Consider the following 25,111-nt stretch of genomic DNA (forward strand, 5'->3'; position numbering starts at 1 on the left):
TTGTACTTGTTTTACCTGCAAATCTTCAAGAATTTTCCTGAGCCACACAATTTCTTTCGTTGCTTCAGCTGCTGCCACGTATTCTGCTTCTGTTGTGGAATCTGTTGGAACTGATTGTTTGCGTGATCTCTAGGAGACAGCTCCTGATCCAAGACTCATAGCATATCCTGAAGTAGATACCCCAGTTTCTTTGTCTCCATCGAAGTCTGAATCAGAGTATCCAATCAAGCTGAAGTCGTCCACCTGTGTATACTTGATTCCAAGGTCTTGAGTTCCCTTCAAGTACCTTAGAACACTTTTTGCAGCAAACCAATGTCCCTCACAAGGCTTTTGCATGAACCTCGAGAGGATTCCAATAGTAAATGAAATGTCTGGTTGGGTAGTAGTAAGGTAGATGACACTTCCTACAAGCTGTCTATAATTTGTTGCATCCTCAAATTCTTTTCCTTCAATAGATGTGAGCTTTAATTTTTGTTCCATTGGAGTAGAAAGAGGATCGCATTCTGTCATGCCAAGTCTGTTTAACAAATCTCCAATGTATTTCTTTTGAGAAAGAAATATGGCTTTTGGATGTTGGGTTACTTCAATGCCAAGATAGTAATGAACATAGCCCAAATCAGTCATTTCAAAACTTTTCCCCAATTCCTTCTTTATGGATGCAATGTAGATTTCATTGTTCCCTGTCATTAAAAGATCATCTAGACATATACCACAAGATACACAACTGTTTTTCCAACTTTCTTGACAAACAAAGTTTCATCATCAAGATCAAAATGATTGAAGTTGAGTTTCAGAAGATGCTCAGTTAGTTTTTCATACCGGGCTCGCGGTGCTTGTTTGAGGCCATACAAGGACTTCACAAGTTTGCATACTTTATGTTCATGTCCTTTCACAGAAAATCCTTTAGGCTGGGACATAAAAACATTCTCTTTTAGATTTCCATTCAAGAATGCAGTTTTTACATCCATTTGATGGACTTTCCAACCGTTCTGAGCTGCTAGTGCAAAGAGTGTCCGGATGGTGGCCCATTTTGCTGTGGGGGCAAAAGTTTCCTCATAATCATCCCCTTCTTTCTGTGCAAAACCTTTTGCCACAAGCCTAGCTTTGTGCTTTTCAAGTGAGCCATCAGCTTTGTACTTGTTCTTGTAGACCCACTTGTAGCCAATTGGTTTGGTTCCAAATGGAAGATCAACCAGCTTCCAAGTGCCATTCTTTATGAGAGCATCATACTCCTTTTGCATCACTTCATTCCATTCATCATCAGAAGCAGCTTCGTTGAAGGAAGTTGGTTCAAAATCTGTAGACAAGTTCAATTCACAATCATAAGTAACATCCATATCAACAGGTGAATTAGAGTCATCTACATCACCTCCATTTTGTCGGTTTGAATTTCTGGTTCCTGTTTTTCCAAATTCATCAGGATGAACACTTTCAAGTGTCTTTGTCAGCCACTTTAAGGGACCTTTCTGAGATGGTCCAGGCTGCTCTATTGATTGAGTTGGGACTGAATCAATATTGAGTCTCCCAATTCGATCAATTACATCACTTAAAGCATCATCCGTTGTTGGAGTTTCATGCAGGGGAGATTGTTCTTCAGAAGAAGATTCCACATGTTGATCTAGTATAGGAATCCCCCCTTCAAGATGTGGAATCTGATTATCAAATTCTTGAAATGATTTCGTTTTTGCGAATCTATCCAAGCGATCAAGTTGTCGCTCAACAACATTGTCAGATTTGGATGATTCAAGAAAAATGACATCTCTAGATACAACAAACTTTTTATTTACTTCATCATAGAGGTGGTATGCTTTAGAGGTGTTTGAATACCCCAGGAAGATACACTTACGACTTCTAGCACCAATTTTGTTTCTATGTACCTTTGGTATCAAAGCATAACAGGTGGAACCAAAGATCTTGAGATGTTTTACCGAAGGAACATGTCCATACCACAATTCATAAGGAGTCTTGTTTCTTATAGCATTTGATGGACATCTATTCTTTATATATGCAGCACATAGAACAGCATCAACCCAAAACATTATCTTTACATTTTTGAAGAAAAGCATGGATCGTACCATATTCAATATTGTTCTATTCATTCTTTCTGCTGCACCATTCTGTTGGGGATTATAAGGCACAGTTGTTTGATGTTTGATCCCATGTTGGCGAAGATAGTTTTCAAATTCATTTGATGTATATTCTTTTCCATTATCAGTGCGAATAGACCCAATATGAGTTTGTGCATCATTTTCAATCCATTTATGAAAATTCTTGAATGTTTGAAAAGCATCAGATTTGTTCTTCAATAAATAAACCCAACACATTCTGGTGTAATCATCAATAAAAGTCATGATATATTTATTTCCATTTGCAGAAGGAACCGGCATTGGACCACATAAATCTGAATGAATGAGTTCAAGCTTCCTATGTGCTCTTGAATGTGAATCATGAAAAGACTATTTGCTATGCTTTCCTAGAATGCAAGCATCACATTGCTTATGTTTCCTAGGAATTGTAGGCAAACCAACAACACCATTTTTCTTCAATAAATGGGGATTGTCATAGTTTAAATGTCCAAATCTAGCATGCCATAATAAACTTGATGGAAGTGTACCTTCTTCATGATGAGAAATATATGAGAAATTTTGTGCATGAGCAGAGGTTCCTTGCAGTTTGAGAAGTCTTTCTTCTTCTATTCCCCTCATGACAAGTGAGTGGTCAGATGCTTTTCTTACCTCAAGCTTGCCATCAAACATATGAATGGAGTGACCTTGCTGGCGGATGTGAACCAAGGACAGCAAGTTTCTCTTGAGCTGTGGGAGATATAGAACATGATCCAGAAGAAAGTCTAGAAGACCAGGTAGTTTAAGCCTGATTGTCCCAAGCCCTGATGGCTTGATTTTTGACTGATCTGCAAAGTATACTGCTCCATCAACATTATCAATGAAATCTTCAAAAAAATCTTTCCTATGAGTCATATGACAGGTTGCTCCTGAATCAAGCAACCAATCATTTTTCGAAGAAGCAAGTGAAGCATTAAACAAATCTTCATTTACTCCAATGTTACATTGTGACTCAATATAGTGAGCATATTCAGGTGCTTTACCTTTGTCTGTATCATCAGTTTTAACTTTCTGCTGGTTTCTTTTCTCCTCAATTTTGTCCCATGGTAGCTTGCATGTAGAAGCATCTTGTGATCCATTTCGTTTGCAGTGAATCCAATGCAGATCTTCCTTTTCTCCTTAAGAATGTCTGCCCCCCCTGCCTCTGAAGTATCTTCCTCTTCCTCTTCGTCCACCTCTTCCTCTTGTAGAATCTTGAGTAGGATGCTTTTCCTTATGAGCAAGGCACACAGTCTCTTCAGAAGATTTAGGGACTATCTTCTTTCCAAAGGCTTTCTCTCTTTCAACAAACTTTTTCACAAGAGATTCAAAGGTTATATCTTTAAGATTTCCTTTTGCTTGTAAAGACTCAAGATAATTGGAGTAAGTAGGATAGAGTGCCTTGAGAAAAGCAATAAGAGGGATAACCAACTCAACCTTAGTGGATTTAATTTCATGCATTATAGACTTTACTTCAGATGCAAGAGCAAGAGGATCATTATTTTTCAGTTCAAGAGTGAAGAGTTTAATCATGAACTGAACAACTTCAAGTGCAGAACGTGAGTCATAGAGTTCTTTCAGCTTTTGTAAAGCTTCAAAGGCAATTGAATATGATGAAATATGGTGAATTACTTCTTCATTTACATATGCTGCGATTAATGCATAGGCTTTGTTGTTCTTGTTTTCCCAAATGACGAGCTCTTTGTCTGATGTAGGTTGCACTGGATCATTGTCTCCTTCTCCGACACACACTCCCTTCCACAACTCATTGAAGATGAGGGTGTGTTTTATCATCCGGGACCATTCAGGGTAGTTCTTCTTGCAAGTGAGAACTATTCCTACCATGGAGATGATTGAATGAATTCTGTAAAAAAAAGTACTTCTGCTGATAAAAAAAACTTTATGCTGATATACAGTGAAGTTGTACTCAAAAAATTTCTGTGGGAAACAATTTTGGTTGTTTAGAAATAATGAGTCATTCACCGCGAGCTCTACAAAGTTGGAGCAGCAACGGTATTAACTACGAGCTCTACAAAGTTGGAGTTGGATAATAAAAAGAACAAAACAACCAATAACTGCTTCGCATTCTTTCTGGACAGAATATTTGGTAATGGCAGGTAAGTATTTCCAAGAAAGAACAAGCTTTCTCCATTTTTCCTTGCATGCACGTGTCATTACAACACTTGAATACAGTTACAAAAACTAAGAATTGCCTTGGCCGATATTATCATTAACAAATCTGAATATATTGTGTAATAAATAGAACCGTGCGGAAAAACCAAAAAGCAACACCTCGGCACAATAAGAGTACAAGATCTGCAAGACATATGGAGGTTTTAAAAATAGGAAAAAAAGGCAGCTAGCAGTCCACTGTACAAAGGTGGAAGGCACTGCAGAAGCACGAGAAACAACTGAAAGCCCACTATTCTACCTCAAAATCCTCGTCTAGATCTGTCCTCAGCAATGTTCACTCTCAAGCATATAATACAACACAGTCAACAGGATGCCATGTTTATCCTCCTGGACCATACTACAATTCACCGAGCTACTACACAAGGAGTTCTGATCAAGGTTCAAAGAATATACCCTCTGTCCAAGCCGCGGTGTACTTCTTGTCCCTGTGGTTTAGAGAGAAGACCCAACACTAGGCCTCTCGGTCCTCCAACGAGTTACTCCAAACTTGTTATAGCTACAGCAAGCTCTGTAGCCCAGAACACTTGAAATTAGCACAGAATGGCTCATTATTTCTACCATGTTAGGCTCACACTTACCTCTGATATCTTGGCTCTGCTCCTCCAAGAGATCCGCACCAAAATGTCAAGACAATCCTCCCCAAACTTCGTCACAGCATCACCGGGCAGAAAATGTTAATAAAAAAACAAGGCTATAACTCAGCACTGCCAACAGAAACCAGAACCTCCCTCTTTTCGCAGTGGGTTACGGTCATCCGTTTTATACCCATAACATAGGAAAGAGCGGCGATGTTATGGTTGCATCAGGTATTTGATGCTCGATGCCCAAGTTCAAACATCAAAACAAAATGAAATGCAAACGCAAGGATAATCAAAACGATAATACCACGTTTTTTCTGCACATGGAATCCCTCAGAACGGTGATGGCTCGCCTTCGAGCTCGAGATCAGTTACCAACACTGTCAACGAGTTGCACAATCTCGCAATGCAGGGTTATTCCTTGGCCAAGGGCATGGGCGTTGGATGAGAGCGAAATGATGATTGGACAGGTCTGCATAGAGGCACCAATGCATCTCTGGGCATGTCAAGCCATCGACAGAGTCAGAGCAGCGCTCAGCACTGAGGCAGTGGAAGACTATTTCAGGACAGAGGCAGTGGCAGAGATGAAGGGAGTTACGACTATTTTTAGGACTGGCTCTAATACCATGTCAGGCCAGGAGTAACTCCAGTTTGGTAGAAAACTCAGAAAACTGATTCGTATATGTTCCATAGGTAACCCATTGTTATATACAATAGGGAGTGATTGTTCAGTTCATCTCCCAATGACTGTTCACCTTCCCAATTTATTTATTTACATAAAATTCCCAATCATGAAGATTAGGTGTCAACAGGATAAGGTTAAACATGTAAATGTTTTTTTGTTGATGGATAAAGACGTAACTTGTTGAGTGTTTTTCAAATGTGCGACCAACGACATGAAGTTGTTTAATATCAAATAATTGTGTGGTATCAAATATAGATACATGTAAGACCATAATAAAGGTAACAAGAACTCCAAGTAATGTCTATGTCATGGAAGGCAACTAAGAGAATTGTTACTTGAGAAAATTACAAGAAATTTGGATTTGGCGCAAAATATACGCACATCTAAGCTTCACTCAATTACACAAGTCAACCAAAATGGGAGTAGTATGTGACTTGCCTAATATCTCTCTTCAAGAAAACAACATATGCAAATCATGTCAATTCGGTAAGCAAACGAGATTTTAGTTTAATGCTAAAGAAGGTAATTCAAGTAAGCCACTTGAACTTATTCATACCGATTTGTGTGGTCCTATGAGAAAGAAGTCTCCTCAAGGTGAACAATGCTTCATATTATTCATTAATGATTTTATTAGAATGTGTTGGATTGGCTTATTGAAACATAAAGATGAAGCATTTGATAAATGTAAGGTCTTCAAAGCTCTAGTAGAAAACAAGTTATACTTGAAAATAAAATGTCTTAGATATTATAAAGGAGGAGAGTTTATATCAGATGAGATTTTTGACTTTTGTGAACAGCATGGTAGCAAGAAGTAGTTTTCTATAGATAAAACTCCTCAACAAAATGGAGTGGAATTAAGAATGAATAGAACAATCCAACAAATGGCACGTGAGATGCTTGATGAGTCTAGAACACCTCATACCTTCTAGGGAGAAGCAACACATATAGCCACAAATATCCTCAACAAAGATCATATTTGGGTAAACAATGATCAAACTCCTCATGAACTATGGTTTTGTAAGCCTCCAACTGTCAAAAATTTCAGAGTTTTTGGAAGCAAATTTTACATAAAAAATAATGATGATAAACATGGAAATTTTTAATCTAGAGGTGATGAAGGAATTCTCTTTGGATAGTCCTCTAGAAGCAAAGTATATAAATGCTATAATAAAAGGCTTCATTTTTTTTTTTAATGTATTGATGTTCTAATTGATGAAGCATCCATAGGTAACAAAAGGGAAGCACAAACAGATGATGAACTTGTTCCTACAACAAGCCAAAAGGATGTAGGAGAGGGAATTAGTGAAGCACTAGAAGAAGGAATTGAAAGCACAAAATAATCAAAAAATATTCCTTCAAGTTATGTTCATAAAAATCATCCAGAGTCTCGAATTCTAGGTTAAGTGGAAGCTAGAATACAAACTAGAAGAAATCTTGATGGAACTTCTAGTTATCTAACCTTACTATCCACTATTGAACCTCAAAATGTAAATCAAGCAAGAAAAGATGAATGTTGGGTTAAGGCAATGAAAAAAGAACTTGATAAAATAGAAAAGAACCATACATGGGAACTAGTACCAAAACCTCATGACAAAAATATGATTGGGACAAAATGGGTATTCAAAAAAAAACTGAATGAAAATGGAGAGGTAATTAGAAACAAAGCAAGACTCGTATGGAAAGGCTATTCTCAATGCGAAGGAATATAATTTTAAGAAACATTTTCACCCATAGACAGAGTTGAAGACATAAGAATGTTCCTTGCATTTTCAATATTTCAAAACTTTAAAGTATATCAAATGGATGTCAAATCTACATTTCTAAATGGGGATCTAGAAGAAGAATTTTATATTGAACAACAGTCTTTGATAAAATAGAAAAGAACCATACATGGGAACTAGTACCAAGACCTCATGATAAAAATGTTATTGTGAGAAAATGGGTATTCATAAAAAAAAAGAATGAAAACGGAGAGGTAATTAAAAACAAAACAATACTCATATGGAAAAGCTATGCTCAACACGAAGGAATAGAATTTGAAGAAACATTTGCACCCATAGACAAAGTTGAAGCCATAATAATTTTCCTTGCATTTTCAATATTTAAAAACCTTAAACTATATCAAATGGATGTCAAATATGCATTTCTAAATGGGGATCTAGAAGAAGAATTTTATATTAAACAACAATATTTGATGCAGGTTATGAAGGAATTCTCTTTGGATACTCCTCTAGAAGCAAAGGATATAAATTTTGTAATAAAAGGCTTCATTTTTTTTAATGTATTGATGTTGTATTTGATGAAGCATCCTCAGGTACCAAAAGGGAAGCACCAACAGATGATGAACTTTTTCCTACAACAGGCCAAAAGGATGTAGAAGAGGGAATTAGTGAAGCACTAGAAGAAGGAATTAAAAGTACAGAAGAATCAAAAAAGACTCCTTCAAGGTATGTTCATAAAAATCATCCAGAGTCTCAAATTCTAGGTTAAAAGGAAGCTAGAATACAAACTAGAAGAAATCTTGTGGGAACTTCTAGTTATCTAACCTTACTATCCACTATTGAACCTCAAAATGTAAATCAAGCAAGCAAAGATGAATGTTGGGTTAGGGCAATGAAAGAAGAACTTGATAAAATAGAAAAGAACCATACATGGGAACTAGTACCAAGACCTCATGATAAAAATGTTATTGGGACAAAATGGTTATTAAAAAAAAAACTGAATGGAAATAGAGAGGTAATTAGAAACAAAGCAAGACTCATATGCAAAGGCTATGCTCAACACAAAGGAATAGAATTTGAAGAAAAATTTTCACCCGTCGACAAATTTAATCCATATGTTCCTTGCATTTTCAATATTTAAAAACTTTAAATTATATAAAATGGATGTCAAATCTACATTTCTAAACGGGGATCGGATGTTCCTAAGAGTTCTTTGATACACAGTCTTTTCATGTGTTGTCTTGTGCCACAAAGTTTATTTTTCTATGCAGAGAGGGTATATGACTTGCTAACTCTATGCTTTTGTTGGTGAATTGTTTCGTTGATATTGGCGTAATCTTACTATAGATTGTATGCTTGCTTATGCTTACAGATGCGTGATTATTGTTAATTTTTTTTTTATTTTTTGAGCACTTTCTTAGATAGAAATTACTCTTATATGAAGTCTGCTAATGGTTACCTTATGTACGGTTTATGTTATTTATAATATTGTTATTCATGGTGTTCATGTTATAAACGTTTTTCGATTATTTCCTTGTATTTATTGAAGTTCATGTGTTCAATTAAGTATATATCCCACCTTTTTCCGAAGAGATCTCAACTCACCTGACTGGCATCTAGGCCTACATACCAGATGGGATCCATAAATCAAATGGTGCATGGTCTGGTTGGGATCTTACACCAGGGAGATCCCCCTTACTATTGGCAAAGAATTTTGACCCGTCAATGGATTTGGCGATAGAAGGAGGGCCTCATAACATGTACCAATACATGCCCATACTTGCCCTCACACTGAAACTTCCCATCAAACTAGTAACCAACCTGGCCCCCCACCCCTTCCTAAATACCATACCATCCCTCTTCTAATCCACCTTTCCCAAAGCCCTAGCAAGGGGTTTCCCAGCCTCCCCCACATGAAGATGCACCGAAACGACAGGAACTTCCTCTCTTTGAAGTCACCAATGACCAGTTGAGGGTCATGTTCCCTATTACTCATCAGTTCGTTGGGGGTTTAAATTTCATTCATGCCACTAACTCCCTATCCAACCCATGCACCTCCACACCTCATCACACATATCAAGGTGTCTAGGTTAATTCCATATCACAGTTAATGGGGCTAGCACTCAATGACTATGCAGACGCCTTTGAAAGTCTCTCCATCAAGCGGTTAGAAAGACTCCAACATCTAAAGAGAAGATCCTAAGAGTACAATCAATGGAGGAAACCATAAACCACGATGGAGAGGAACACAAGGAAACAATCAACTGCCCTGAGTTGATACCCCTATGAACAACTAACCTCTGAGAGAGAATATTGAAGGGACCTTAGGGCAAGGTACTGGGGATAATCTTAGGGACCACATTAATTTCTACAATAATGAGTAGCCTCTTAGATTCCCTCGAAATCTAATGAAATTTAGGAATGTGAGAAACCCCCAGGACCTAGGACCTCAAAGTTCCCCGAGGAAATAGAAGGCAACCTCCCCACACTAGCAAAGGGTCAAGAATGGATAGTGAATTTGAGGGGAACCCCAATCGCCCACTTTTTCCTCCCCCATCGATAGGAAATATCCATTATCCTTTGGCCTAGTTGGCTCAATCCACATTAGACACCTCTCGAAATTTGATTCCAAGAAGGGAACCTTAGATGATGATCACATCAGAAAATTATACTTCCTAGCCTTGCAGATGATGAGAGTGCAACATGATGATGTGGCTTGTCAAATTTTCCCTCACACTTTCAAAAATAAGGCCACTACCTAGTATCTATCTCTACTTGTAGCTTCGATTTGAACATGGGAAGAATTCTATAAAACCTTCCTTGATAACTTTTTGGAAGATAAGATGCCTTCAATGCTCCTGAACGAGTTCAGTATGTTAAAGTACCATAAGAAGGAGAAGCTGAAATATTTCAACCAATGATTCACTACCATTTTGAGTAAGTTACCCGACAAACATGGCTCTTGATGATTCCATCACCATCAATTATTAAGCTAAACCCACCTTAGTAGAAAACTTTGCCAAAACTCTGGAAGTGGAGAAATATTTGTTGTCTATAGGCACCATCGAGCATGATTCACAAGATGAGACTAAACCGTCTGCTAATAAAAATCAAGCCTCAACTAGTAAGCCCATTGATAGAGACAAAGATTCCTTTTATTTCGAAGGGTTACCAAATATTTAAAGCACTTGACAAATGAGGTTTCTAAATTTGAAAGGAAAACTAGTGATTCTTCCTCAGGAGGGAAACCCACCATCCCTTTCTTTCGAAAAACTAACAATCCACCCGCTAAATCACGACAGGGATGCAATACAAATTTTAATGTGGAAGAATTAGGAAAAGACAATTTCTACACCTTCTACCAAGTGTCTCATTCTAAAAAGACCTGCCCTCAATGGCTCCACAATATGATTGTTGTAGTATCCTAGCTCTTGGAAGATCAGACTAGGGGAGAGGGAGAGGAGGAATCCAATGATCTCGAAGAGGAAACCATGCCCCCAATGATGATTCTCCTTCTACCATTCTAGCTTTTGAAGTCATTCATGGAGGAGAGGTTCTGACCGTTCAAGAATCCATTGTAGGAGACACCCCTCCCTTGAAGCCTCCAAAACGTTATAGCCTCAGCAGTAAGGGGCATGTGTATAACTCCACCCTAGAAGAAAATAAAAGGGCTCTGTGAAGAAGGATCCTTCCACCCAACAACACCAGCCAGCCATCCACCCCTTCCCTTGAGGGGGAACCAGGCCAAATCCCTAAGCATTCACTGGCGAGTGGAAAAGGGGACACCTTCATACCTAAAAGCATGACCAAAGGCATACAGCTAAAACCACCTCATCCCTATAAACCTCTCTGGAAGACACTTCATCCATGGACTTGGAGTATAATATCATTGAGGACATGAAGGAGATGTGAGCCAACATCTCATTGTATGAGTTGGCCAAGTTGACCAGCCAGCATGGGTTGATCGTCAAAAATTTCATGCCTCTTACGCAACCTCGAAGCCTTCATTGTCAGCCAATACTAACTCCTCAAGTTGATCTCACATTGTGATCGACCTTCAAACCATTGTAAATTCCACAAACGAAAACTCGATAGGTTCAACTCCCCATTTCCTTCTAACCATCGAAATATTTAACTACAACGTGCACAATTTCCTCGTCAACACTAGTATCTCATCCAATGTCATGCCCTAGTCAGTATGCAAGAAACTAAACATCCAACCTAAGAAAACAAATGTGAATATCATTCAACTCGATAGGTCCTAAGTCCCAATTGTCGGTGAATTGAGTAACATGATAATCAAGTTGTACTACAATTCTCGGGTGCATCAGTGCATTGACATAATTATGGTTGACATCTCGAACGCCTATGGGTTACTCCTTAGTAAGGAATGATCCAGTAAACTCCAAGGCTAATTTGCCACAAACTAGTCCCACTTATGGTTACCTTATAAAGGAAAGAATAATCAAATTAAAGTCAACATCAAGCCTTGCATGAAACACACCTTCATCGATCTCGAATGCACTAATAAGCTGATCAACTTCACTCAAGAGAAGCTATGGGTGTTCTTTCTCAAGACATTAATGGGTTTTTAAAAATCCAAACCCTCAACCATTCCCCCTGGTACCCATCTAGAGCTCCCGTCACACATCCTGGTCGATGAAAATGAAATTTTCACTCTAAATCTATGTACTTGAGACCCACCCATTCTCAATGATGAAATCTAGACGTTATATTATGATGGGTTCATGAATCATGATGGGGCCGGAGAGGGTTGCATCCTCGCGGATACCAGAAGGAACATATTATTGATTTCTTGTAGGTTGGCATTCCAATGCACCAACAACACCATAGAGTATGAGGCATTGATCCTCAGCCTCAAGAAAGCTATAGATCTAAAAGTTGAGTGTGTGAAGGTAATCAACAACTCTAAAATCATTACAAGATAGGTACGAAACAAAATTCAATGTTTGTCACCACACCTAAATAATTACCAACAATAGGTATCGTGCCTAATAAGTTCTTTTAAATATTTTAACAATATTTTTTTTCATAGATTCAATAATGTCATCGTTGATACTCTGGCAGAATGCAGTGGCCAGATTTACACCCCTTAGGGACGGTTTTTCAATTTAAATTGTTTATAAACTAGTCATCCCTAATAATATAACTAACCTACGCATTTTTAATGATGACCAATAGATGTTGGAATTCATGATGAATGCGAAAGTGTTTAAAGACACATCCATTGAGGAGGAAGAACATGAAAGGTCCTTGCAAGAAGAGGTGGATTCACATAAGGGTAACCCCATACCAAAAAAATTGGTCATGCTAGAAAAATTATTTGATCTACATAACCACTTCCAGGGCCTACCAAATACCAAGACATAAAGTTCCTTCCATTTTGTGGTGCATCTTTGCTCATGTGTTCCCTTCCAAGCTACATGTTTACATAGGTTTCCAAGGGGCACACTCATTCCACCCTTCGTGTGTTAGAACCATTCATGCACCTTCATTGGCTTGCTACACATGTCACACCCTTGCTACCAACTAGAAAATCTCACTTGCCTCTGTGCACAACCATGGACAAGGCGATACCATAAGACCCACTATTGGGACTCCTACACCAAATGGTCTGAGGTCTAGGTGGGACTTCTTACTGGGGAGATCCTCAGATATGTTGGCAGGTCTAGCACCATCAACATTCCTAGTTCTAGAAGGAAGGCTAGATGACAAGTTGTGTCCTCTCATCCTTTTTTGAATATTAGCACATCTATCATGGATTCTATCACACTCTTCCCTCCACGATGTTTTTCACATGCCAAACCTCTCGACGACAAGAGAGAGTTTTCTTATTTGTTGTTCGAATTCACTTATGATGGTGAAGGTGAAGTGGCTTGGCCTGTGTACTTACAAGAATCTTTTGCAATGATTGACAAAGCAGATGAATGTTTTGATGAAGAGGTCAGTCTGTTGCTTGCATACACACTTCATGAATCCCCACAATGGTGGTGATGGAGTCTGCCTCTCAGCAGCGTGCCACTTGAACAGTTATGTGATCTCATTGAATCTAATTTCCATCATTTTGATCCATAACCTCTTGACAAAAAACTATTAGAACAATGGAAGACCCTGCAAGAATTGTCTATGGAATTTTGGGACCACTTCCGTGTATTGCAATTTCAAGCTCTGAAAAGTTAGACGGAATTCTAGTATCTCATGGATAGATTTGAATATTGTCTTACCAAATCTATCAATCCTAAAAGGAAGTTTAATCCCAAGCCCCTCTCATCATACTTTGGTGATGGAGCTGTGAAATCACAAACAGATATGGTCATTGTCACAAGTGGTTGTCCGTCATTTCCTCATCAAACAGCTCTACCACTGTAGAGTAATGTGGGAGAAAATGCACACACATCTATTTAACTGTCACATCCTTCCAACATCACTTCTCTCAATTTTCGTGCATATCTAGTTTTTAAGCCAATGGTTTGTCACATGCATGTCTTACCTCAACCTCTGTGTTCGTGTTCTGCTAATCCTCCAGATTGCACTGTCTTGTTGTGAATGAGGACCAAGCTATTGATGGATTTGATGTTGCACAACCAACCTATGATGTCATTCATGAAGAGTATGACTGGGAGCTTGAGCATCAACCCACAGTGATGGATGATCCCCTTCTGTCCATGCCTCCTCCATTTTTTTCATATCTTTGGTGATTCTATCCTCCCTAATTTCACATCTGTATCTTTGTCTGTGGATGCAACCATTGTTGATCTTTCGCAAAACAAACCGAATGTCAGTCCATCATTTGAAAACAGAGAGGAAAAATCATTCTTTGAAAATCCACTTGATTTTTCATCTACCTTTTCCAGAAACATAGAGGGTGAATTTTTTCGCTTCTCATCTACCAGTCCGTTTGATCCATTAGGTCATGAGGATGTGATGAAATCATTGATTTTGTCGATCATAGATGTCATGATCTATTTATCCCCATATTCGATCACGATGATGATCTTATCGCAGTTGATTTTTCCAAGCCACCTGTTTATGATGATCTATCGGTCGATGAAGTTGAAACCTCATAGACTATTGAGGCACTTCAGCCCGAGTTGATCGTTATGTCAGGCCCTCATTGTCTTGAAGTTTGTTTCACTTTTGATCAGGAAATTGTTGAAACACCCTAGGCTTTTCATCACTCATTAGTATGCATTGAAGATCAATCTCACACACAGATCATGTTTCCTCCATGCATACTACACGATCCCATCATTCATGCATTGCGGGAATCTTACATAGAAAGCATGCATGCACAATGCAATTAGTATTTTTTATTTCATTTTCTTGCATGTCATAGTCAAGATTATGCGTATGCTCAACAACTGCACATAGTGTCACATAGCGTCATGACAAGTCCATAGATTGCATGTCATGTGCTCGTACTCACTTATGTTCTGTGGGCGCATTTAAACTCAGTGTGTGTCTATCTTCCTTGTTATATATTTCATGTTTGCTGCCTCGCACAGTTGTACTATTCACAAAACAAGCCTTCACCAACATGGGTCGACCAATTCACTGATGGCTTTATTGGAAGTATCACTTTACATAAGCAAACCCATGCACTATTAGCTTAGGAGTAGGAGTATGTTAGGCCCCTATACTACTAGTGTAACCCCTTATTGTTATTATTCTAACCCACTTATTATATTGATGTACCCATGTAGTGCCCATATTGTTACTATTGTACCCCATAGAAGCCCACTATTGTTATTATTGTGCCCTTACATTATTATTTTTATGTCGACTCTGATTATGTTATGACCCCTTAGACTCCTATATATAGAAAGGAGGTCTTTTCATCTGTATCATCCAAGAATTTTTCATTTATGTAATTTAAAGGAGGATGCCCCCTCGAAGAGGTTGAATTCTAAGGCGTTGATCTACCTTTTCTATCTTTTCTTGAACTGGTTTCATAGCATTTGGTATCAGAGCTTTGGATTCTAGGGTTTCGCTACTCCAAACAGGTCATCGTGGCATTTTCGCTATAACTTTTTTATGTGATGTTTTAGAAGTCGCAAAAAAAAACCCATTTGAGAAGAAATCGCGCTGAACCTTGGGTCCAAATTTCAGAGCTTTTCACCCGATATTTGTGGAGATATGATCTGAGGAAGTTGGTCTTTTTGCATACTCCTAAATTACATTCAAAACAGGTGACATGGGGAAAATCGTCATAACTTTCTCTCTGGGGATCGGATTGAAATTTCATAAGAAGGTATAGAAAGATGACAGACTGTGGTTTCTTTTATGCATGTTTCAGATCCAAAGGTCGAAACATTGACTCGTGGCACGTCGTACAATTTCGCTCTACTGAACTAGTCTATAAGCAAGTCACTGTGGGAGATTTTGCATAACTCTTCCTTGGAGAATCCAATTTGGGTCAGACTTGTGGCATTAGAAAGAGGACACAGAGGGCTACTATATCTCACAATTTTAGAACTTAAAGATCCGAAATTACAGAGTTACAGTCATTTCAAGGTCAAGCTCCTAAAATCAAGAAAAAGAAAGATGAGGAAGTTTGATGGCAAGGATCCGGTAAATTGGATACTTAAGATGGAACAATATTTTGATCTACATGGTGTACAACTGTTACAAAAGGTATGTATTACATCTTCATATTTAGAACCATATCAATTTTTATGGTACAAAGGGCTTTGTTCTCATAAACAACTTGTTACATGGTCAATTTTCATGGAGGAAATGATAGCACATTATGAGGATACAAAGAGCAACACCTTCTTTAGAGCAACACCACAACAATTGGAAAGAGTAAAAGGGCTTTGTGACATAGTGGAAAGCAAAATTATGGAAACCAGGAAGCGTACCCCTCACAACTATAAATATGGAAGTGTTGCTTCTCCTAGCCTTCCACAACCTACAAGGGTTACACCATAGCAATTGGAAGAAAAAAGAGAAAAAGGGATTTGGTACAATTGTGATAGAAAATGCACTAAAGGTCATAAGTGTGCTGAGAAGAAGTTATTTTACATAGAATTCGAAGAGGAGGAAGAAAAGGATCAAGAAACATCAAAAGAAGAAGATATACGTTAGGACCCCACCCCAAAGAAAGAAGAAATGAATCAGACCATATCTTGTAAAGCATTGGCAAGAATTACCAGTCCTCAAACTCTCAAGATAGAAGGACATATCAAGAAGAAAAAGGTGCAAGAAGTGAAAGATCACATCGAGAAAGAAGAAATGAATCCAACTATATCTTGTAATTCATTGTTCAAAATTACCACTCCTCAAACTATCAAGATAGAAGGACATATCAAGAAGAAAAATGTTCAAGAAGTGAAAGATCACATCAAGCATCAAGAAATGAATCCGACCATATCTTGTAAAGGATTGGAAGAAATTACCACTCCTCAAACTCTAGAGATAGAAGGACATATCAAGGAGAAAAAGGTTCAAGCAGTGAAAGATCACATCGAGCATCAACAACAAGTTCTCCAACTTTTAAAGGATAACGCCACTTCGGTGCAAAATCAAACGAAACAACAGGGAGATCAACATCGTAGTGAAAAATGTTTTGATGTAGGTGATTGGGTATTTTTACTGTTACATCTCAAGCAAGCTATTTATGAGAAGGAAATGTTGGCAATACTACATGCACTTAAAAAATGGCGACCTTACCGAATGGGAAGACTCTTCAAGGATGAGGATGTGGAAGCATTGTTTTGTGCTATTTATATTATCCAAACAAATTGGATAAACGAAGCAAGGGATGAATGGAAGAAGGACGAAGAAGTATGGCCACTTATTCAAAAGTTGCAAAAGGTCCCAATTCAAACAATATTGCGAGAAATTGAAGAGGAAGGAAAAATCATATTGGAACCTAGAGCAGTCACAGAAACAAGAACCCGACAGCTACGAAATCGATCAATTTCAGAGTATCTCATAAAGTGGAAGAACTTACCCGTTGAATATTCCACATGGGAGGATAGGAATTTTATACAGAAGCATCAAGAACTACTCAAGCATTGAGGACAACGCTCTTTGAAGGAGAGGGGCATGTTAGGCCCCTATACTACTAGTGTAACCCCTTATTGTTATTAGTATAACCCACTTATTATATTGATGTACCCATGTAGTGCCCATATTGTTACTATTGTACCCCATAGAAGCCCACTATTGTTATTATTGTGCCCTTACATTATTATTTTTATGTCGGCTCTGATTACGTTATGACCCCTTAGACTCCTATATATAGAAAGGAGGTATTTTCATCTGTATCATCCAAGAATTGTTCATTTATGTAATGTAAAGGAGGTTGCCCCCTCGAAGAGGCTGAATTCTAAGGCGTTGATCTATCTTTTCTATCTTTTCTTGAGTTGCTTTCATAACAGAGTAGTATTTTCTTTTGGTTTGTTTGCTTGCATGCATGATTACTTCTTACTTTGAATGTTTGTTTGTTTTCCTTCTTATTTTCTTACTCGCTTTACTTACACATTTACTTTTGTGTTTGCTTTCTTTTGTTGTTCATTTTCTTGTTTACGTCCGTAGGTTAGTTTCGCATGAAACCATCTGCGACTCTTGAAGCAAATTGGGAAAAGTACAAGAGGACTTGTGTAGTTATCAATACTTCGTTATCTATCGCCCTGCCTCTGTATGAAGAACTTGTTGTCTTCAGTCCATGTTACATCAATGGAAAATACATTATGATCGAAGTGAGCCTTGGTGAAAACACAATGCTTGCATGCTAACTAGTTTCACCTACTCTAGTCAGTTGTTTTGGGTTAACCCTTGTTAGCTCAATCAAGTAGAGTAAGGTGAAGGGGAAAACCTTAACAAGCACGTCAGAGGTATATAAAATTACTTCTCTGAAGGAACAACCTCTTCTGCTCTCAATAAGTTTGGATCCCTCTTCCGCCTCTGAAATGAAGAAGTGCTATGAACAGTTATAAAAATGAAAATGTGAAAAAATTTTGAAAAATGAAAATGAATAAGGTGAAAGAAGAGAAAGGCTTCCTGCGCAGAGAGGTGATACAAGTAACTCTACTGGGGTACTAACCAGGCTTGCTAGCAGCTGAGTGATGCTTATGTTCTCGCATGACTCTGATGGGGTACTGTCCAGACCTTATGGAAGCAGAGCAACACCAGAGATGAAACTAAAACTCAAATGACAATAAGGCTTGTGCACCAATATACCCCTCATCCCCAATTGAAACAACTCTGTTGGCTTGGCTTGGGATGTGCGTCGATCAACCAAGATCTTGATAGATGCTACATCTTACAATCAATAAAGTGTGGAAACCACTATGAACAAAGAACTAAACAATACTTCTCGAGGTGTTAGACTTGCTTTTCATGAACAAGGTCCACTCAGAGAGTTGGAGTTCTACTAGTGTGTCGCCAAGTGTTGTAGAGGATACAACTACCCTCCAAAAATTTTCCTTAGCTTCTTTTTGGAACTTCCCTACCAACCATCCTTAACAGCATGTCTTGCACTATGAAGTACATAGGCTTCAGCTGAGTTTCAGTGGCCTGCCGACCTATGCATGTAATCTTGTTTGTCTACCTCCTGCAGGACGACATTCCAGACTTAAACCATTTGTTGGCTAAGAAACCCCCTCATAAAATTGCACAATTTTGGAGGGGAACCAACCTTCCCTCTAGAAATTACACAAATCTGCTGGGCAGCATGTTGGGCTTAGAAATTGCACATTGCAGTGAGACAAGCGTCCTTGAGAAAACTGCACAATCTAGCCTAGCACTGTAGATAAACCCAAAAATTGTGCAATTATGGTTAGCAGCCGCCTACTGACCCCAAAAATTGTTCCATCCCTCCAGTCCAGCCAGCCTAGCTCCCCTTAGAAATTGTGCAAATCCCTCTCTCAGTCTCGTAGACCAATTCATGTGCCTTCAGGTTGACTGGTTCCCTCTAGGACCGAGTAAAGTTGATTTGCATGCATGAGCTACTTTTCCCTAAAATATCCAAAGGCAGCATGCAAAAGGAATCCCTATATTTGAGGGATCTATTTCTAGCAGTTGGAGGTTACATGCAAAGATCATTTTAGAAACCTCTCGCCAAGTGTCATTTTTCGTAGGTTTGTGGCATGTGCGTCATAACCTCAATCTTATAAAAACTTATGAACCAGACATTGTAGAGCTCATTCATCACATCGATCTTGTAGTTCTAACTTCCCACATCACATCGAGGAGTCTTTAGCACTTCCACCTTAGCTCTTTCAGTGTAAGTCTTCTTCTCATGTCTTGCACTGCATTTGTGTTTCTTTTTGTGCTTCTCTTTGTGTAAGTGTTGTTTGCTTGATTTCAGTAGGAGCTTGATGTCATTTTAATGTATGTTAGCTTGTAGAAGCATCGTTTCAGTTTTCGTTTGCTTCTCACTGTTATATCATGTGTGATACTGTTTTTCACCGACCGTCGTCGTTGCAACCACTCACTTCACACACATGCATGCTCTCCCATTCTCTAAATCCTGCACTTATTTTTTGCATGCATAATCATTCACTCTTGTTTACACTCAGTTTAACCATTCATTTAGACTTCTCATGTTTTTAGTCGATCATCGGCGAGCCTGGGCTTCCTTGGCCTAGACCTTACCTTTGCCTAGAAATCATTTCACATTTCTTGAAGTGAAGGCTCTACCTTCCCTCTAGAAATTATGTAATTCTAGCCTAGTACTGACCTCCAGGCTTACATTGTGCAATTCTCGGAGGCAATACCTCGCTAGCCCCAGAAACTACGCAATGTAGTTTTCTAGTTTGCATGTCACTACTAACTGAAATTGCACATTATGTAATTTTAGTCCTCAACACGTCAGGCTAGACTATGAGTTGCATAGTTCTAGCATTCAGTTAGACTCCTGACAACCCAAACTATGCCTCATGTAATTTTGGCAATCAGTCTCCCAGCCTCCTGGCAAAAGTTGCGCAATCTTCACAAACAGTCACACATGTATGTGGCATGTCAGTCCTCCATTTTGTTTTGGTGTTCAACTAACACATTGATTTCCATGAGTACTGCTATGTCTCTAGATATCACAGGTGTTCATCTGCCTCTCAGCAGCACAGGTACAATGACTTCCAGGAGAGCAGAGTCAAAGACACTGTTGAGAGTGCAATTGGGAATGCAGTCAATCAAGTGTCTATGAAATTTCCTATCTATGAAGACATCAAGTTGTTCATAGACAAGGATATCAAGATGAAATGGAAGTGGCAACACAATGAGTAAAACCGTTGGCAACAGTAGAAGGTAGGAGAGATGCATGCGATAAATGCAAGAGGAAGGTTGTTGACAACGTAGAGGCTGAGAAAAGTTGCAAGTTCAAGAAGATCCACTTGTGATGAAAGCAGATTTGGAGGTTGAGGCTATCAAGCGATGGCCTGATAAGAAGATTGCACAAAGGTAGAGAGAGAAACAAAGAAGGATTTGTAGGTGCTAAAGTGAAAAATCAAGGAAGAATAGGAGCTGCACAAATGAGAGAAGGATTTGTTGTAGGAACACGTACAACTGGAGGAGCAACATGCAAAGATTGATGAAACTATGCCCATATAGGTTATATACCCACCCTAGCAGCTAGCATGGAGTAGACAGGGTGAGCAGTGCTCTCGATCGCATGCAAGGTTGTTCATGAGCATGGAGATCATTATGCATGCACATGTGATCCCACCCATTGGCACACTTGCCGAAGCGAAGACAAGAAGAAAGTACGACTATAGATGAACATGTATTTCGACAAGTTGTTACACATGGTCACCAATACACACTTGTAGATCAGCACAAACACTATGCATCAGTATGTTGTTATTCTGATTGCACTCAAGATGATGATGCGCATGTTATCATAAGTGTTAGACAGAGGAGACATATTAGTGTACCTAGATGCAACGAAGGCAAGAGTTCGCTTACAGCATGATGTCACAATTGCATGTGCAGACACCATCATGGACGACCAATATTAGCATCAATACACCATTGTCAATCATCACGAGGATGTTGAAGAGTTGGTCTTCCCACAACTGTTTGAGTCTTAGTAATAGCTTGCATGGATTTCTCAAGCCTATCTTGTCTCACATGGGTACATGTGTATATTGTATGTGACATCTTGTAAAGTGGAATTCCAAGTGTCAATAGTCAAATGTAAAAGTCATAGAGCAGTTGAAGACTCATGAGTGTAGGTGAACAGTCACAAAGGGGAATGTCAAGGGTCACCCCACCCTTTTCTATTTATAGAACCTCATAACTCATTGTAGAGGCCTTTGGTCAGCCAAGCTTCCGATAGGAGTATCTTAGAGAAAACTTGGAGAGTATTGTAATGAGCCTTGGCTTCTCCACAATGCAGAGAAAGTACATATCTTTGGAGGAGCAGGTGGCAGTGACTATAAAGTTTCGTTATCAGGACTAGTGGTTGGTCATGGTTGTATTATATGATTGGAACTTTCACTTCTTAATATAAGAGAGCCAACACATTTCATGCATATGTTGTTATTGTATTTCATTTAACTTGTTTACTCTAATGATATATGTATCTATTTTCTTATGCATGTATGTATAGACACATTTTGTACATGTATGTATGAATCTTACTGAAATGTGTTGTTCATTTAACAATCACTTTAGATTGTTGGTTCACCTTCCTTCCATTCTATGATGTATCTTTTCTCGTGTGTTCCCTTCCAAGCTACGTGTTTACATAGGTTTCCAAGGGGTGCACTAATTCCACCCTTCATGTGTTAGAACCATTCATGCACCTTCCTTGGCTTTTTTCGCATGTCACACCCTTGCTACCAACAAGGACATCTCTCTTTCCTCTGCATGCAACCGCAGTCAAGGCAATACTGTATGACTCATTACTAGGACTCCTACACCAAACGGTTTGAAGTCTAGTTGAGACTTCTTATCGGGGAGTTCCCTTGACATGTTAGCGGATCCAGCACCATCAACACTTCCTTGACCATTCAATATTATCCTCTTTTCTTGAGAGAAATAATCCAATAATAGAGTTCAATGAATTCATTTTAAATATGTGTACTATAAAAAAAATGTACTTATGTTGCCAATATAGTGTAAGAAATTACACTTTTGGTGGTTATATGTGTAGAAAAATGAACTTTGATATGTTAAAATAGAGATATTATTTTGGGGAGGTGGTATATGGTGGAGGGTATATTTTGGAGAGGGAGTATATAGGGGAGGGAGTATTTACGGGAGGATGTATATGGGGGAGGCATTATATAGGTGGAGGGGTGGAGATATATAACTAGAAGAGTTATTAAATGTGTGGTATTAACTGTGAGATATTAACTGTGAGGTATTAGCTGTGAAGTATAAAATGTGGAGAGGAGTATGGAGGAGGTGGTTTGAAGGTATTAACTAAAGGAGGTAGTTTGGATATATTTCGAAGTGGGGTCTACATATGACCGAGAGTCGAGAGGAGGAGTTTGTAATGAGGTAGGCGAGAGAATGGTGTGATTCAACAAAGAGCCACATGGGTGAACGGTGGTATGGCTTTCACCTTTGATGTCATATGGCAGAGGAGCAGTGGTATGGTGGTATCACCATGATGTCGTAAAAAAACAGAATTGTTTATTACATTTTAACACTGATACATGTGTGTAGGCACCAAGTCTAAGACCCACGAGGTAGCAAAGGTGAACACAGTCAGTGGAAACCACATTCAAACACATTGCCCATAGTCATGGCACTCTGTTGCACCACTCACATGCTATTTCTCCTCTGGCTTCAATGCACCTGCCACAACACCTCTGGGAAACACACCATTCGACGTACCAATGCACTCCAATCTTCACAGGAGGTAAAGAAATGCCTCAATGCAGAAAATCGACCCTTCATTAGTTTGAATACCAAGAGGAAGGAAGGAGTTACACGGGAAGGAAGGAAGCCAAAAATGGGGGCTGGGACCTATGCTCTGATACCATGTCAAACTAGGAGGTAACTCCTCAACATGAATTGTGTCTTTGCATTAAGATTGATCATGGATATATACAATCAGGGAGAGACTCTTGGGCTTCACCTCCTAGTGTCTCTTCATATTCCTACTCCCCATTATTTACTATTTACATTATTTACATATATTCACCCAATCCAAATGATTAGGTGTCAACACACACATTTAATATAAAAATAAATACATATCATAATACATAACTAACAATGTGGTAAATATCATAAAAAATATAAAATAAAATAAAATAAGAAATATTCATTACTTATTGAAAATTGCATAATTAATAAACCATTACATTGGTCAAACCAAAAGCATTCTCCCTAAAAAAAGGTTACTCGCTCTAAAATTAGCTTCTAAATCTATCCTCTTTAAACATAAGTAATGAAAATTAGTAGAAGAATATTCCTAACAGGTTATTGGATAGAGGCCTTAAGTAAATTGGATAAAATAACAAATAATTGTTTTTTGTTAGTTACATGTTAGTTATTTGTCTTATTACCAATAATTAATAAACATAAAGAATTTTATCTAATTATAAGTATCTCTTTATTATTTAATGTTAGGATATTCTGACATGTAGGAAATAGTAAATTATAACTTGGTCTAGTGTATAGTTAGGTAAAGTGTGTTTCTTTACTATGTACATTTGTAACTTACAATCTAACGGTCACGATACGTTCTATACATGAAGTGATCTGACAATTCATTCTCTCCTAGGTATTACCGACACTTGATCTATGGTTTAACACCCAATTGGTCCATGATCTCTATTTGAAGAGCATGGAGGGTCATTTGTAGAGTAACCGTTCATGAGAGAAGCTTATGTAAATTTTATTTCTTTTGTTAATAAATTGCCTGAAGTGGCCACATTGGCTCATGTCGTGGACTGTTTCCCTTTTTGAGGGTTTTAACCACATCAAGAATATTGGTGTATTGATTTGTGATCTGTTTTTGAGCGGTGTCCTTTGGTGTTCTATCTCAGGAACTTACCTTCTAAATTCCTACATGGTATCAGAGTAGTTTGAGGGCTGCATCCATTGGTGATCCAAATCGGAAGCCAGTACAACTGTGTCTGACTGTCATTTCCTAGATCTAATATTTTTGACTACTTTCGGACAAAGAGGACTATTGTATTGTGTTAGGATCATCAGTTCCAGTGAGGAACCCATTTCATTTCACACGAAAAGGTTTATGGTAGCCTTAGCTATGTCATTTTTAAGATTTGGAGGTATACATTCTTTTTTGCAGTTTTAGCTTTTCATCTCTCTATTTATTTTGGTTTATTTAGCTCTTAGTTTTAATTACCAGATCTATACCTTTCATTTCTGTGTATGCTCTTTACCCCGTGACTTTGTGTGATCTAGGCAAATCAGAAATAGAAAGGAAGTATTTTTCTCATGCGTATGCTCTTTTCTGCTGTGCCTTAGTGTGGTCTCAGAAAATCAGAAACATTGAGGAAAATATTTAGTTTCCGACAAAAGCTAACTTCAAGCTATAAGGTTTGGTTTTTTTTGCATGTCCATGATAGGTTCTGTGGTTTTTTGTTTTGTGGGCAAAAAGAGCTTTTTCATGTAAGCACGCACCCTAAAACTTCAGTGACTTGAAAAAAGAAAAAAAGAAAAAAAAACCTTCCTCATTTCCAAAAATTACTAACCTTTTAAACTAGCTCACTTGGTCCAAAGTTACTTTATGAGAATAGAGGTCTTGGGTTCAAGTCTTTATTTTTATTAAGTTACTTTTTCAAAAGGCACATGTAATGTTTTAAAGTTACTTTATGTAAAAGTGTTCTCGCCGATTATAAAAAGTGAGTCACATATAATTCTAAAGTCTCTTTATCTTTT

General features: G+C 38.3%; 1 long non-coding RNA gene across 1 annotated transcript; it reads right to left on the bottom strand.

Moving 5' to 3' along the window:
• Positions 1-4,153: 4,153 nt before the first annotated feature.
• Positions 4,154-4,580, bottom strand: LOC149232907 (uncharacterized). The gene is made up of 2 exons (XR_016247585.1): positions 4,534-4,580; positions 4,154-4,418 (listed from the first exon to the last, which is right to left on the bottom strand). It is a non-coding gene; the product is annotated as an uncharacterized LOC149232907 (long non-coding RNA).
• Between the last annotated feature and the right edge of the window lie 20,531 nt (positions 4,581-25,111).

Source organism: Pinus tabuliformis, chromosome J (genome assembly GCF_031772625.1).
Source record: "Pinus tabuliformis cultivar Carrire ecotype Pingquan chromosome J, CPIR1, whole genome shotgun sequence".
NCBI classification, from domain to species: Eukaryota; Viridiplantae; Streptophyta; class Pinopsida; order Pinales; family Pinaceae; genus Pinus; species Pinus tabuliformis.